An 11,645-nucleotide genomic window follows, 5' to 3' on the forward strand; every position below is an offset into this window, starting at 1 on the left:
TTGGCGGTCCTCCCTATGACTTGTTCATAGTACTGGGCTTATACAGCCTCTGGAGGCAGACTCTGATCGCCATACCTAAAGCCCGCGGTCTACAAGATCGTTCTATCGCAAAAGTGCAGCTTATGTGCGAAGTGGGCACGTTAAAGCAGGATCGTCCGGCTGACTGGATGCACTTGTTGGGCGCATGTGTGTGTTTTCCCGAGTATTGAGCGTGTAGCGATGTTCGCTCTGTAATATGAAACATGCTAAAGCCGTTGAAGAAGAGCAAAGACAGAACTTGTAGTAAAGGGGCCAGCTGGCGGAGGAGAATAGAGAAGTTAGTAATGGCGACGTGAAGAGTACTCTTTCTGTTTATTATGTGCGGGCTTGTTACATAATTTCGCACAGTAGGAGACAAAAGCAAACATGTGGGTGACTTTCTTTATGGAGAACTGCAGCAACTCTGTGGTATTCAAGAAATATCTATTCGAGGACGAAGCCGCCACTGACCTTCCCGAACACGTCAAAGAGGGGAGCTTCTCAATCTCGTTCTGGGTGAAGCCTCAGTCTCTTCAGAGGAACTTTTGGAGCAACATTCAGTGAAAGTAAGTATTCCGCTGCGTCTGTTCAACAAGCTGGTGTTGACACCGATAGAAAGAACTTTAATGTTTCGGCAAACTTCACCTGATAAGCTACCCACAGTTCTTCGAGCCATATCAATTCAACAACAGCAAATTTCGCACAGATCCATTATTGAGACTCTGGCTTCTGCTTTAACCAAACCGGCAAACCATTCATCACAAACAGTACGTCCTGAAACGTTCAACGGCTCATCCGACAGTCCAGAAGGGTGGGTAACTTTCTATGAACAAGCTGCAAAGAACAATGGATGGCTGTCTGATGAAAATCTAGCGATCAACATGCGACCATTCCTTAGCGGAATAGCAAGAAAGTGGCACGAGTGGCGACTGTCGCAACGAGAGCCTGAGCCTTGGTTTAAATGGAAGGAGAGTTTCCTTCTAATTTTCAGCAAGAATCTTGTTGGCCGGTGGCATGAGGCACTGTTCTGCCGTTTCAAGTCCAGCACGCCACTCGAGTATTTTCTGGAGAAACAGCGACTTCTTCGCCTCGCTGAACCTGGACTGTCGCTGTCATCACTTCTTGAGCTTACGATCCACGGTTTACCTAGAGATTTGCAACGACAGGTTCTAGCACAAGGCCCGAAAACGCTTGAAGCGCTCTTGGAGCTGCTAAAGCTATTTCCGCATTGCTGGACTGAGCGAAGCTACAAGGCTATACACGACTTTTCAGGGACCCCAAGCGTCAATCGCTTGGATCAGAAGTGTTCGTCGGTGTTCGACGGTGTCAGGTCTAACTTTGGCGCGAGCATCGTAAGACCTATGACTCTCGTACAGAAACCCATAGAGTTAAACGAAGAAGAGAAGAAACGAAGCGAGCGAAGTTAAGTACCGTGAAAGAATTAAAGGAACTTTGACGAAAGACAAAACACAACGATATCAAGAATAGAGGTTGGGACTTGGTGCTAGTAAGAAAAGGGCTGTCGAACTCATGCTCAAATCACAGAGGATCACTCTCTGTTGTCAAAACAGCAAGCCAACAGGGAATCTTAAAGACTGTCTGGTATGTAGACCCCAATGGCACCATTGAATCAGCCTCTATAGCAAACGCTTTTAAATACTATCCCAGGAGGATGAAAACCATGGTGGGCGAGTGAAGCATGCTAAAGCAGTTGAAGAAGAAGGACAGAATTTGTAGTAAAGGGGCCAGGGTGGCGCCGGAGAATAAAGAAGTTAGTTATGGCGACGTGAAGAGTACTGTTTATTATGTGCGGGCTTGTTACATATTATATTTTCATTTTTTTCATGTAATAAATAAAAAAGGGGGTGTTTAACCCAGTGGGTAAGACACTCGGCTGCAGAGCGTGTGGTCGTAGGTACGAAGTTCTCTCCGGTCATCTTTATTCCTTCAGATTTTTTTCTGCTTGTTTATGCGTTTTTTCTTTACAGCGATTCGTATTACGGGACACACAGACAGAGGGGTTTCCTCGTTGGGTAGGGATATAAAAAATTATTAGCATAAGACTTTTTTCATGAAGCTGTACATTTTGACTATATAAATCAAGCCTACTTAGTAGGTGCCGTCAAGATTGTCCATGTACGTTTTAGAATTCTAAAAGGTGTAGTACAGATGTCAGAACTTCTTTAAGTAGCGCTATTGAACTATTCTTTCTGTATTATCTCAAAATGAAAATTACCTTTAAATAATGTAAACTTTATTTTCTTTTTCAAATTATTACTTGACTATATTGCATTGTATATGACCGCCGCCTTCCTCTCTAACCACCCTATAACAATTCGGTCCTTGTCCACTTTCGCGTAAAGAGTGAACACAAATATTTGAAGAAAAACCAAGCCAGCGAAATTAAGGTAAAGAGTCTCCAATATGAAAGAATTCTGCTGTCGCAGTATGTGACTTGAAAGCCGAAGGAATCGCCGAAGTCCGCGTTTTCATATTTTACAGCGAATCAGCAGGATGCGCACGACGCGTGCTCCTCTGGGTTCCTTGCAGCACAACCAGATGGGGCTCGCCTTCGTGTTCTTTTTTTTTCCTTTTTTTCTGAAGATAGGTGGGCCATTATACTCGGCGACAGCTTTTCTTGACATTGGAGCGAAGGCTACGGAGGCGGGGCCTCCGCACATTTGTGTCACTACGCAAGTAGTCCGGCAGCTTGCAGCCGATTTCAGTTCCAGTTTGGGTTTTCGCTAGTCGCAGCGCTAGTGTGTTTAGCAAAACATATGCATGCAAAATGGGAACGTCAGAGTTAAGGTTTGATGAGTGTGCATATATGCCGCTAATTACTGTGCTGTATATACACTGGTACACAGAAAATTTTCCGCTGTTCAGAAGGTTTTCCCAGCATTATTCAGCCTTTATAACAGTGAAGCTTATACCCGTGCCACACGGGCAAAGTAAAGTGCACTTTGAGCGAGTGCACTTCAGCGCGCTTAGTGTCACTTTGGCGGTGCGCTGCTGCACGAGAAAGAAAAGTGTTCTTTCAAATTGGTGTTCATGGCAACCGGGAGTCAGACGGGAAAGCATATGTTTACTAATATAAAAATGTGTGCACGAAAACAGTTTATTATTGTTAAAAACAACATTTACAATCCACCTTTATAAGCGCTGGCAACGACAGCAACTTGACCAGCAACAGGCAAAACGACTCGATCCGCCAAACTGCGCAGTTATTATCCGGCGTGGTCGTAAACAGCCCGAGAGCGAGAGTAGTTCTTTTGCTGTTCTTGGATTTCTTTTGTGGTGTGGCGCATTTTATTATCTTGTAACGTTAGAAATTTAAAACAATGTTATTAAAATTACTCCTGACTCTTCTTCCAATATCACTTTATGTATCTTCTAAGCATTGCTAACGAGGCTACACACATCGCCGCCGCGAAGTGAGTTCGCCGAACACACTCGCCGGCGAGTGCACTCCTCTGCAGTGAGTGTCACTAAGCGTTTCCGTGTGGCAGCCTGCGAATGACACTAGCCGCGAAGTGCACTCGCTCAAAGTGCACTTTACTTTGCCCGTGTGGCACGGGTATTAGGTTCCGTGTTCAGTCAACAAAAAGTGTGGCAGCCAAGGATATACGGGTACGCGCCACACGTGATCGAATGTTAACGTTTACAGTATTAAGCCCTGGTACAGGCGAAACGGAAGGCCGGTTGCGGCACGATCCTGCCACGCGCGTGCCTTGTTTCAGTTTTGCTGTATTCGGTTTACGCCCACAAAGACTGTCAGCAATGATCGGCGCAGACTGCGCCTCAGTGTTCGAGAAGCTTCACAATTGTAGTAGATCGTTTTGTTAAGATTGCGAGCAAGACGCGAACAGTCAAGCTTATTTCAGAGTTTGCGCGACCACCAGTGATAAGGGTGGAAAGTTCGATGCGTGATGTAAAAAGACGGCGCGTCCCAACGATGATCAGCTTTTCCACGGCCGATGCTGTACTCGCTGCTATCAGTGCCAGTGTGTATTGCTGTAATCTGACATTCCGTTTACCGGCCGACTGCTACCTTCGTCACTGTCACGACCCCGTGACAATATAATAGCTATGCAAACTATGCAAGTTGACGAATGTCGCCAAGCACACACCGCAGCTAAAATAAGCAAGTACCATGATGCCGCTGAATTGGAAGATTTTAAGAGAGCTTACGCTTAATTGAATAGAGACAGATACAGATTCTTTTATCGAGCTTCGCTGGTCAAGCACCTTCATGTAGTGTGATGGCCGTCGATATTTTTTCCATCCCTGTGCATGCAGTATGTAACAGGTAATATCTATAATACCAATTGTTATTGGTAGAAAAAAATAAAGAATGCATAAAAACAGTTCATATCTTTTATTGCATCCCAGCCATACGCGAAAATTCTCCAGGCCCGTGTACTTAGATTTACGTGCACGTTAAAGAACCCCAGGTGATCAAAATTTCCGGAGCCCTCCACTAAGACCTCTCTCATGATCATATCGTGGTTTTGGGACGTTAAACCCCCTCAATTATTAACATAACATTTTGCACTTGTGGCACAGAACCTGATAGCCATAACTTTTTGCTGGCACTCCATATCGACATAACATTTTCCACTTGTGACCAGAACATGATAACCATATAACTCGTTGCTGGAACTCTATGTCAACATAACATTTTTGCACTTGTGGCACAGAACGTGATATCCATAACTTTTTGCTGTCACTCCATGTCGACATAACATTTTGCACTTGTGACCAGAACATGATAACCATAAATCGTTGCTGTAACTCTATGTCAACATAACATTTTTGCACTTGTGGCACAGAATGTGATAGCGATAACTCATTGCTAGCATTGCTTGTCATAAGAACCATTTATAATAAACAAATCAAAATAGGTAAGAGCAGGAACACATTGATGACGAAGAATGAGACGGTATAAATACATTAGGAAATGAGTAAATGAAAACAAAACAATGACAAGAAGCGGTATCACACTTTCAGGTCCCATTGAGACAGCAATGAAACAAGGCATCAAACACTATTGGCATGAGATCACACAGAAAAATTAGCACAATTTTGAACACTTCAATTCTGAACTAAGAAATGTGGTTCTCGCTGATGCAGCGTATAATGTAAATGTTCACGGCCGTGATACATCATCACATCACAGCCGCCGTGACAGTACAGTGCACAGTACACGGCCGCTGACACAAAAAACACAGGTCGCATTTCGATGGGTCAGAAATGCCAGACGCCCGTGTACATGTGTTTCGGTGCATGCTAAACAACACCGGGTGGTCAAAACTACCCTCTAGCACGGCATGTCGCATAATCACATCGTCGTTTTGGCACACAATATCCCAACACTTATTATAACATCACAGTAACGTAACCAGAACATAAACGAAGTGCAATGAAACATAGAGAGATCAGCAGATTAAATTAAAATGAAGTCAATAAGCAATAAAAGTGTGAATAAATAGCAGTGACTGATGGACCTCAAAAGCAATATCACAGTTTCTGGTTAGGCACGCATGTAATCCTTTGGTTGAAGCTTTGAAATAGCACACATGGAGATGCTCATGGCAGTTCATCAATTCCGCTCATGTCAGAGCTGCTCGACTCATCAGAAGTACTCGAATCTGTGCCCAAAGAAATTATGAGACTTTCGCTTTGGCTGTCTGTAATGCCATCCCGCTCCCATGCCTCATCCTCAAGCCTTATCACATGAGTGCAGTCTTGGAACCAGTTCTGCGGGGTCACACATGCGCTTTCTTCCAGTAGCAGCTTCTCGAATGAATCGATCTTGAAGTCAGTGTTCTTCGAAGCGACATAGCCTTTGACCTGGCTCCACACGAGCTCTATTGAATTGAGCTCGCAGTGGTAAGGAGGCAAGCGCACAACCTCCTGACCGGCAGCGCTGGCAAGTGTGTCAATCTGGTAAGCAAGGAACATGTGCTTATGCTGCTTAACGAGCTGCAGCAGTTCGCTCTTCAGTTGGTCATCCGAAAAAGGGATACTTTTCAATTTCAACCAGCACTGGATGTCGGCTTTTCTTGATGATGAACTTGGCACCTTGTCAACTTGAGCACTGTAATACGACGCATTATCCATCACACAATCACACTGCGTGGCTTAATGTTCGGTAGCAACTGTTCAACAAACCATTTTTTAAACGTGCAGCATCCATTTCTGTGTGGTAATCACCGGCGCCCTTCTTGGCACGAAACACTAGGGCGGCTCCATCAACAAAGCATTCCGCACTGCCAGCATGCAAAACAATTAGGCGGCCTCCTTTACCGCTCGGTGCATGGATACCTGTTGAGAGGCATTGACGAAATGCGACTTGCCAGGACATCACTTTGGTGTCTGTCCATGCGGTCTCCTTAGTGTGACCAGCGTTTACCCAGGTCTCATTAAGGTAGTATATGGTCCTGTAAAAAAAAGAAATCAGTCATATAGTTAAGAGCTTACCTTTATTGGCAACAGCCCATTAATAAACCAGCGGCCTTGATTTAAGGTTATTCCTCTGTTACAGCGCGAAGAATCCACTGACGAAACCCATGTGAATACATTTAACAAAGATGAGCAGGCAAAACTTCCCCTGAGAAAGACTGAAGCGAATGTTTACAAAACATGTTTCAGGCTGCTCATAAAAGCAAATGAAACCACATCCCCAATTATGTGTACAGCATATTCGCTGAATAAAATTAGCTATTCTTTTCTTCAAGTCATTTAGATTCCTTGCTCCTACGCGGAAAAAAAGGCAGTAAATCTTCCCAAACAATCCGACGGGAAATTCTGCAATAGCGAAACGCTCAGTTACATCTTCAGCACAGATCATCGCATCCTCGGCTGATACTATTTTCCACCGTACAAGCGCAAACATGAACATCTACCTTATTTTACTGGGGAACTTCGCTGCGACTTAAGTAAGGATTATGTAAGGCTTTCGATCACTCGCGTAAACAGCACACGTTTGGCGATCACTGGTGCAAAGCATACCGCTCGTTTTCGCTGACCGTTAGGTACACACGCATGCTCACCATTCGCGGCTACACTTTTACCAACAAGCACGCGCAACGAAAGTTTGCAGAAATTAAAAGAACACAAGAACTTACGCTGCTGCCTCCGCATTTCTCGGATTGTTCGGAGGTACTTTCGACGCCAAGCAACGATGTCGCCTCTTTCGAGCAATGCGGAATTCCTTTTTCTCTTTCGGAAGACGAACCCCAAGTCGTTCAGCATTCGTTGCATCGTGCGAGTGCTGATCGTCGGCATGTCCATGTCAGGGTCGCTGATCACCTCGTTGCGTAGCTTCTCAGACGTAGGCAGTTCATTCCGCATGAAATAGCTGTGCACGTTGCGCCGCAATGCTGCCAACGCAAACGTGTCGTAACGCAGCAGCCTCGTCTTGGCGGTCATGCGCTTCCCAGCTTCGCCGGAGAAATCCAGTTTCTTACGCTTTAGAGAGGAGAGTGGGGCCCGCAGAGCTTCAGCCTTGATTCGAGTTACCGTTCGCATACTCACTCTGGTGAGCTCGGCGACAGTCCGGCACACAGAATTCGTCGACAGCTCCGGCTGACGGCGCCTTACTCCAGCGTAGACATTGCAGATAACGTGCTTGGTTTGTTTGGAGACCCACTTCTTGTCACATTTAGAGTATAGCCTCCTCGGAGAACCAAAAGGAGAGTTTGGTGCCACACACGGTACCGCCGGCACCGGGGACGCCATGTTTACTGCGAGAGCAAGCAGCAGAAAGTGCGGAAAACGTGGTGCCGTTCAAGAAAAAATAAACAAAAATTAAGGCGCACGATAACTTTTTTTCCATGAACAGCTTCCCATACTTGATCTATATTTATAATGAAGAAAGTTTTATTTATTCGGGCCAAGTAACTCTTAGAATCAGAAAATAAAATAGGTACTATTTCCGGGCGCGCGCGCATGCAGGCGCTTCGCCTCTGTAGCTTCCACAGTGCTGTCAAGGAAAGCTGTCGCCGAGTATAGGCTATATAGTAAGAGCTTGGTGGTGCAACTCACCACTCCGTTCCTAACGGGACGCTCTTGGCGTCCATCCATCCATCCATCCATTGCGCCGGCCGTGCGGCGGAGCGAAAAATAGAACGAGAAAGCTCGCCTTCACGCATAGCGTTCGCCGCAAGCGCTTGCCGTTAGAGATTACGGTTACATAAGCTGCAGTAGCCGGGAAGCGGCAACTGTAGCATACAAAGCAGCGAGTGACGTAAGTATACATTCGTATGTAAAAGAATTACCTGCCTAGCAACTGATTTGTATTGTGACAGTGCTATGGGAAGACCACGTATAGTGTGGACTCCTGAAGAGCAGTGCGCATAGGAGGCGCTGCGAGCGTGTTGTTAAATGCATTTCTCTCGTCTCTGGTACACTCCTTGTAGGTGCACGAAGTGGCGGCGCAAGCCAAGTCGCAGGACGTTGAAACGTCTTAGGCTAATAATTAGGTAAAGTGCATGTGAATAATTTCAAGCTAAGTCGCAATGGGTAATAGTGATCGTTGTCGTCTACAGCTTCGCTGTCTAACCACCTTCCCAACGTCGATTCGGGAGAAAGAAAGGGGAATAACCGGCAGTGTCGTGATGCGAAGACTTGTATGCAAATGTGACATAGGGTACGGCAAGGTCCCAATCAGTATGGTCGGACGAGACATACTTTGCAAGCATGCTCGTCAGGGTTCGATTCAGACGCTCTGTGAGACCATTAGTCTGAGGATAGTAAGACGTAGTCAGCTTGTGCCTGGTTGAGCAGGACAGCAGGTTGTCGGCGATGACTTTAGAAAGAAATGTTCAACCACGGTCAGTGAGCAGTTCGTGTGTAGCTGCATGCGGCAGAACCCACGTTGCCACTGGACACATCCCTTCCATCCACCGCAGCAGAGACGAGCGAATATGCACTTGACGCCATCACCAGGGCAGCCAAAGCACGCGAAATTTCCAGCGCTCGCCTCCTCACCTCCCAAGAGAACCAACGGCGTTTGTACGATCGTCAACACAGAGACGTCCACTTTTCGCCTGGACACCTGGTACTCCTGTGGTCCCCGACTCGTCACGTTGGCCTGTCATAAAACCTCCTGTCTCGGTACACAGGTCCATATCGAGTGCAGCGTGCCGTGACTCCAGTTACTTATGAGATCGCCCCAGTCAGCACCAGTGCCTCACCGATTCTGAATTTCATTGATGTTGTGCACGTCGCACGCCTAAAACCATATTACTGTCATGTTACCTCCGATATTTAGACGTACCTGGCCGGTTCTTCTAACGCCGGGGATAATAATACATGCATATTGCGTGTTTCTTGTGGACGATGCGCGCGGGCACCCCAGCGAAGTAGATGAACTGCTTCTTGCTCTCGAGCTGTCGGCTGAACTGGCCAGCGCAACAGTTGTCCCTTGTAAATGTATTTTGTAAATAGTATCCAGTGCTTAATCCTTCGTACGCGTAACAATATATTTAGCATTGCCTACTTGATAGGTGGCCACGTATTGTGCAGAAAACTTGTTGCTTACTTTAGCCTTGCGCGTAGTGCTCTGAACCAAGTTTTGAAGTAGTCTAAACAGTTGCATTTGAACGTGATTTCGCAGGTACGCACAAGAAATTTGTTCCTGTTTGAAAGGCGCTTAATATGGAACGTTTACGAGTTGTCATAATTACCGATCACAGCGACAACACGAACATAATTTTTCTTAAGTTGCCACCTAATTGCCCTATAACAAACATATTTCATACAGCTTGCAAGCTACAAAAATAAGAATCTATAATAGGTCGAGCAACGCTCACACAGCTTTTTTTTGTGGATTCAGTGTTGCTTTTATCAATGTCGAGTGGTTTTCATTTTTGTTTTGCTGACTTTAACCGTCAGAGCTGATATATGAAAGGCATTGCTCTAACCACGCGTGCACGTGCTATTTTTGACAGGATTGGGGTCACATGTCAACTGAAGGTTGAGAGTGTTCACGGCAAATGCTGCTCTAGCCACAATATTTATGAGCCACGTGCAACTCTTCAACGTTCATTTTAGTAGTGTAGAGGGGATCTTATGTTTGTTATGGCCTTTACTTATCAGAGCTTAACCTGACGTTATAGAGTAATCAGCGAAACGTAGCGTGCACGTGGTATCTGTTACAGGATCGGGCCACTTGTCAAAAGAATACAAACTTTGTCGCAGATGCTGTTGTTCTAGCCGGTATTTTGTAGCTATCTGAATGAAAAAAACTCAGCAGAAGCCGTGAAACTTTTGGATATTGTATAACAAGTTTATAGAAGTGGTTGTTTGCTAGGCCCTGTCATGTCTGCAATAGAGTAGTCCGATAAAAATTGCAATAATGTTGGGTGTTGGAAAACAAACAGCACTTGTAGATTCGTTTAGGTCACCACCACGAGCTGCTCAAAAAGTAGGGGTCGCAAACATGCACCAGCGTTAATTTTACTATAAGTTCTACAGTAGCCGATGTGATTGGTAAGATTACATTTATTTGAATATATTCCAGCAGAATATATGGCAACAGAAAACACCGCAGCACTGCTGTGCTGCATGGCAACAACGATCATTTAAATCCGGATGAATATCCAAAATATCGTCTTTATCAGAAGTATGCGAAAACAGTCAGGTTTTGGTATAGCGCAATGACAACTACGCTACCCATTTCCACAGCATGTGTGAGAAAATCGTGCTTTTTATTGACGCTACGAATAATACAGGAATATTTTAGAAAAAGACTGCAATATTTACATCCACTTTCTCTCAAACATTCACATTTCTTTACACGTGCCACGCAGAGACGAAGACGGTTACGTTTCGCTGTTCTCGGAGTTCACTCATCCACGCTACTTATGCCACGTTCGTTCACCTAGCATTTGCTTCTTGCGAGTAGCTTCTGATGTCACAGCTTAAAGTCTGGGGCTTCTCAAAGAGTATTTTCTAAGGAATATTCTCGTTTTTTTATTCTAGTTGCGTCACGGCCGGTATCGGCCTTCCCGCTGTGCCGTTGCCGCTATCGCTGGCGTGAGCTGCTCAATGCTGAGAACACAGAGATTCCTTGTAAAGTTATTAGAAGGAACACTGGCGCTGGTATCCCGCAGCTACTGCGAGTGACGTGAAGCGCATGGATGTGTATAATAATGGTGCATGTGGCTTTAAGCGTTCTTGTCGCTTTACTTATTGCGCTTTATCTGCCTGGGTTGGTCTAGAATTTCAGATATGCCTCTTCGTCTAAACGCTTGAAGGCGATCAGACTCTCGGCACATTCATAATTATTGCGAATTCTTTCATACATAACACAATAATTGGTTGAGTGTGTTACACTTGCAAATTCGCAATGTCGTATTATGCCAGAACGGTGAAGTGTAGGCTACTCCATTATCCGTAATTCTCGTGCTTGCTGAACGACCATGCTTGCAGCTACCATAGACAGTAGCGCCCCCTGGTAGTTTCTGTAGAAAACTCAATGGTGCGAGTAACTTGAAAGGAAGATAATTCATGTGGAATGCGATGCGGCATTCAGCGTTCCGTAGAAATTCGTTTTGTTATCCATTCAAATCATCATTCTCAGGAAGTGGGCGATGCAAGCAAAAGACGTGCGTCGCAGA

This window comes from Dermacentor silvarum, unplaced genomic scaffold (genome assembly GCF_013339745.2).
Source record: "Dermacentor silvarum isolate Dsil-2018 unplaced genomic scaffold, BIME_Dsil_1.4 Seq1009, whole genome shotgun sequence".
NCBI lineage: Eukaryota > Metazoa > Arthropoda > Arachnida > Ixodida > Ixodidae > Dermacentor > Dermacentor silvarum.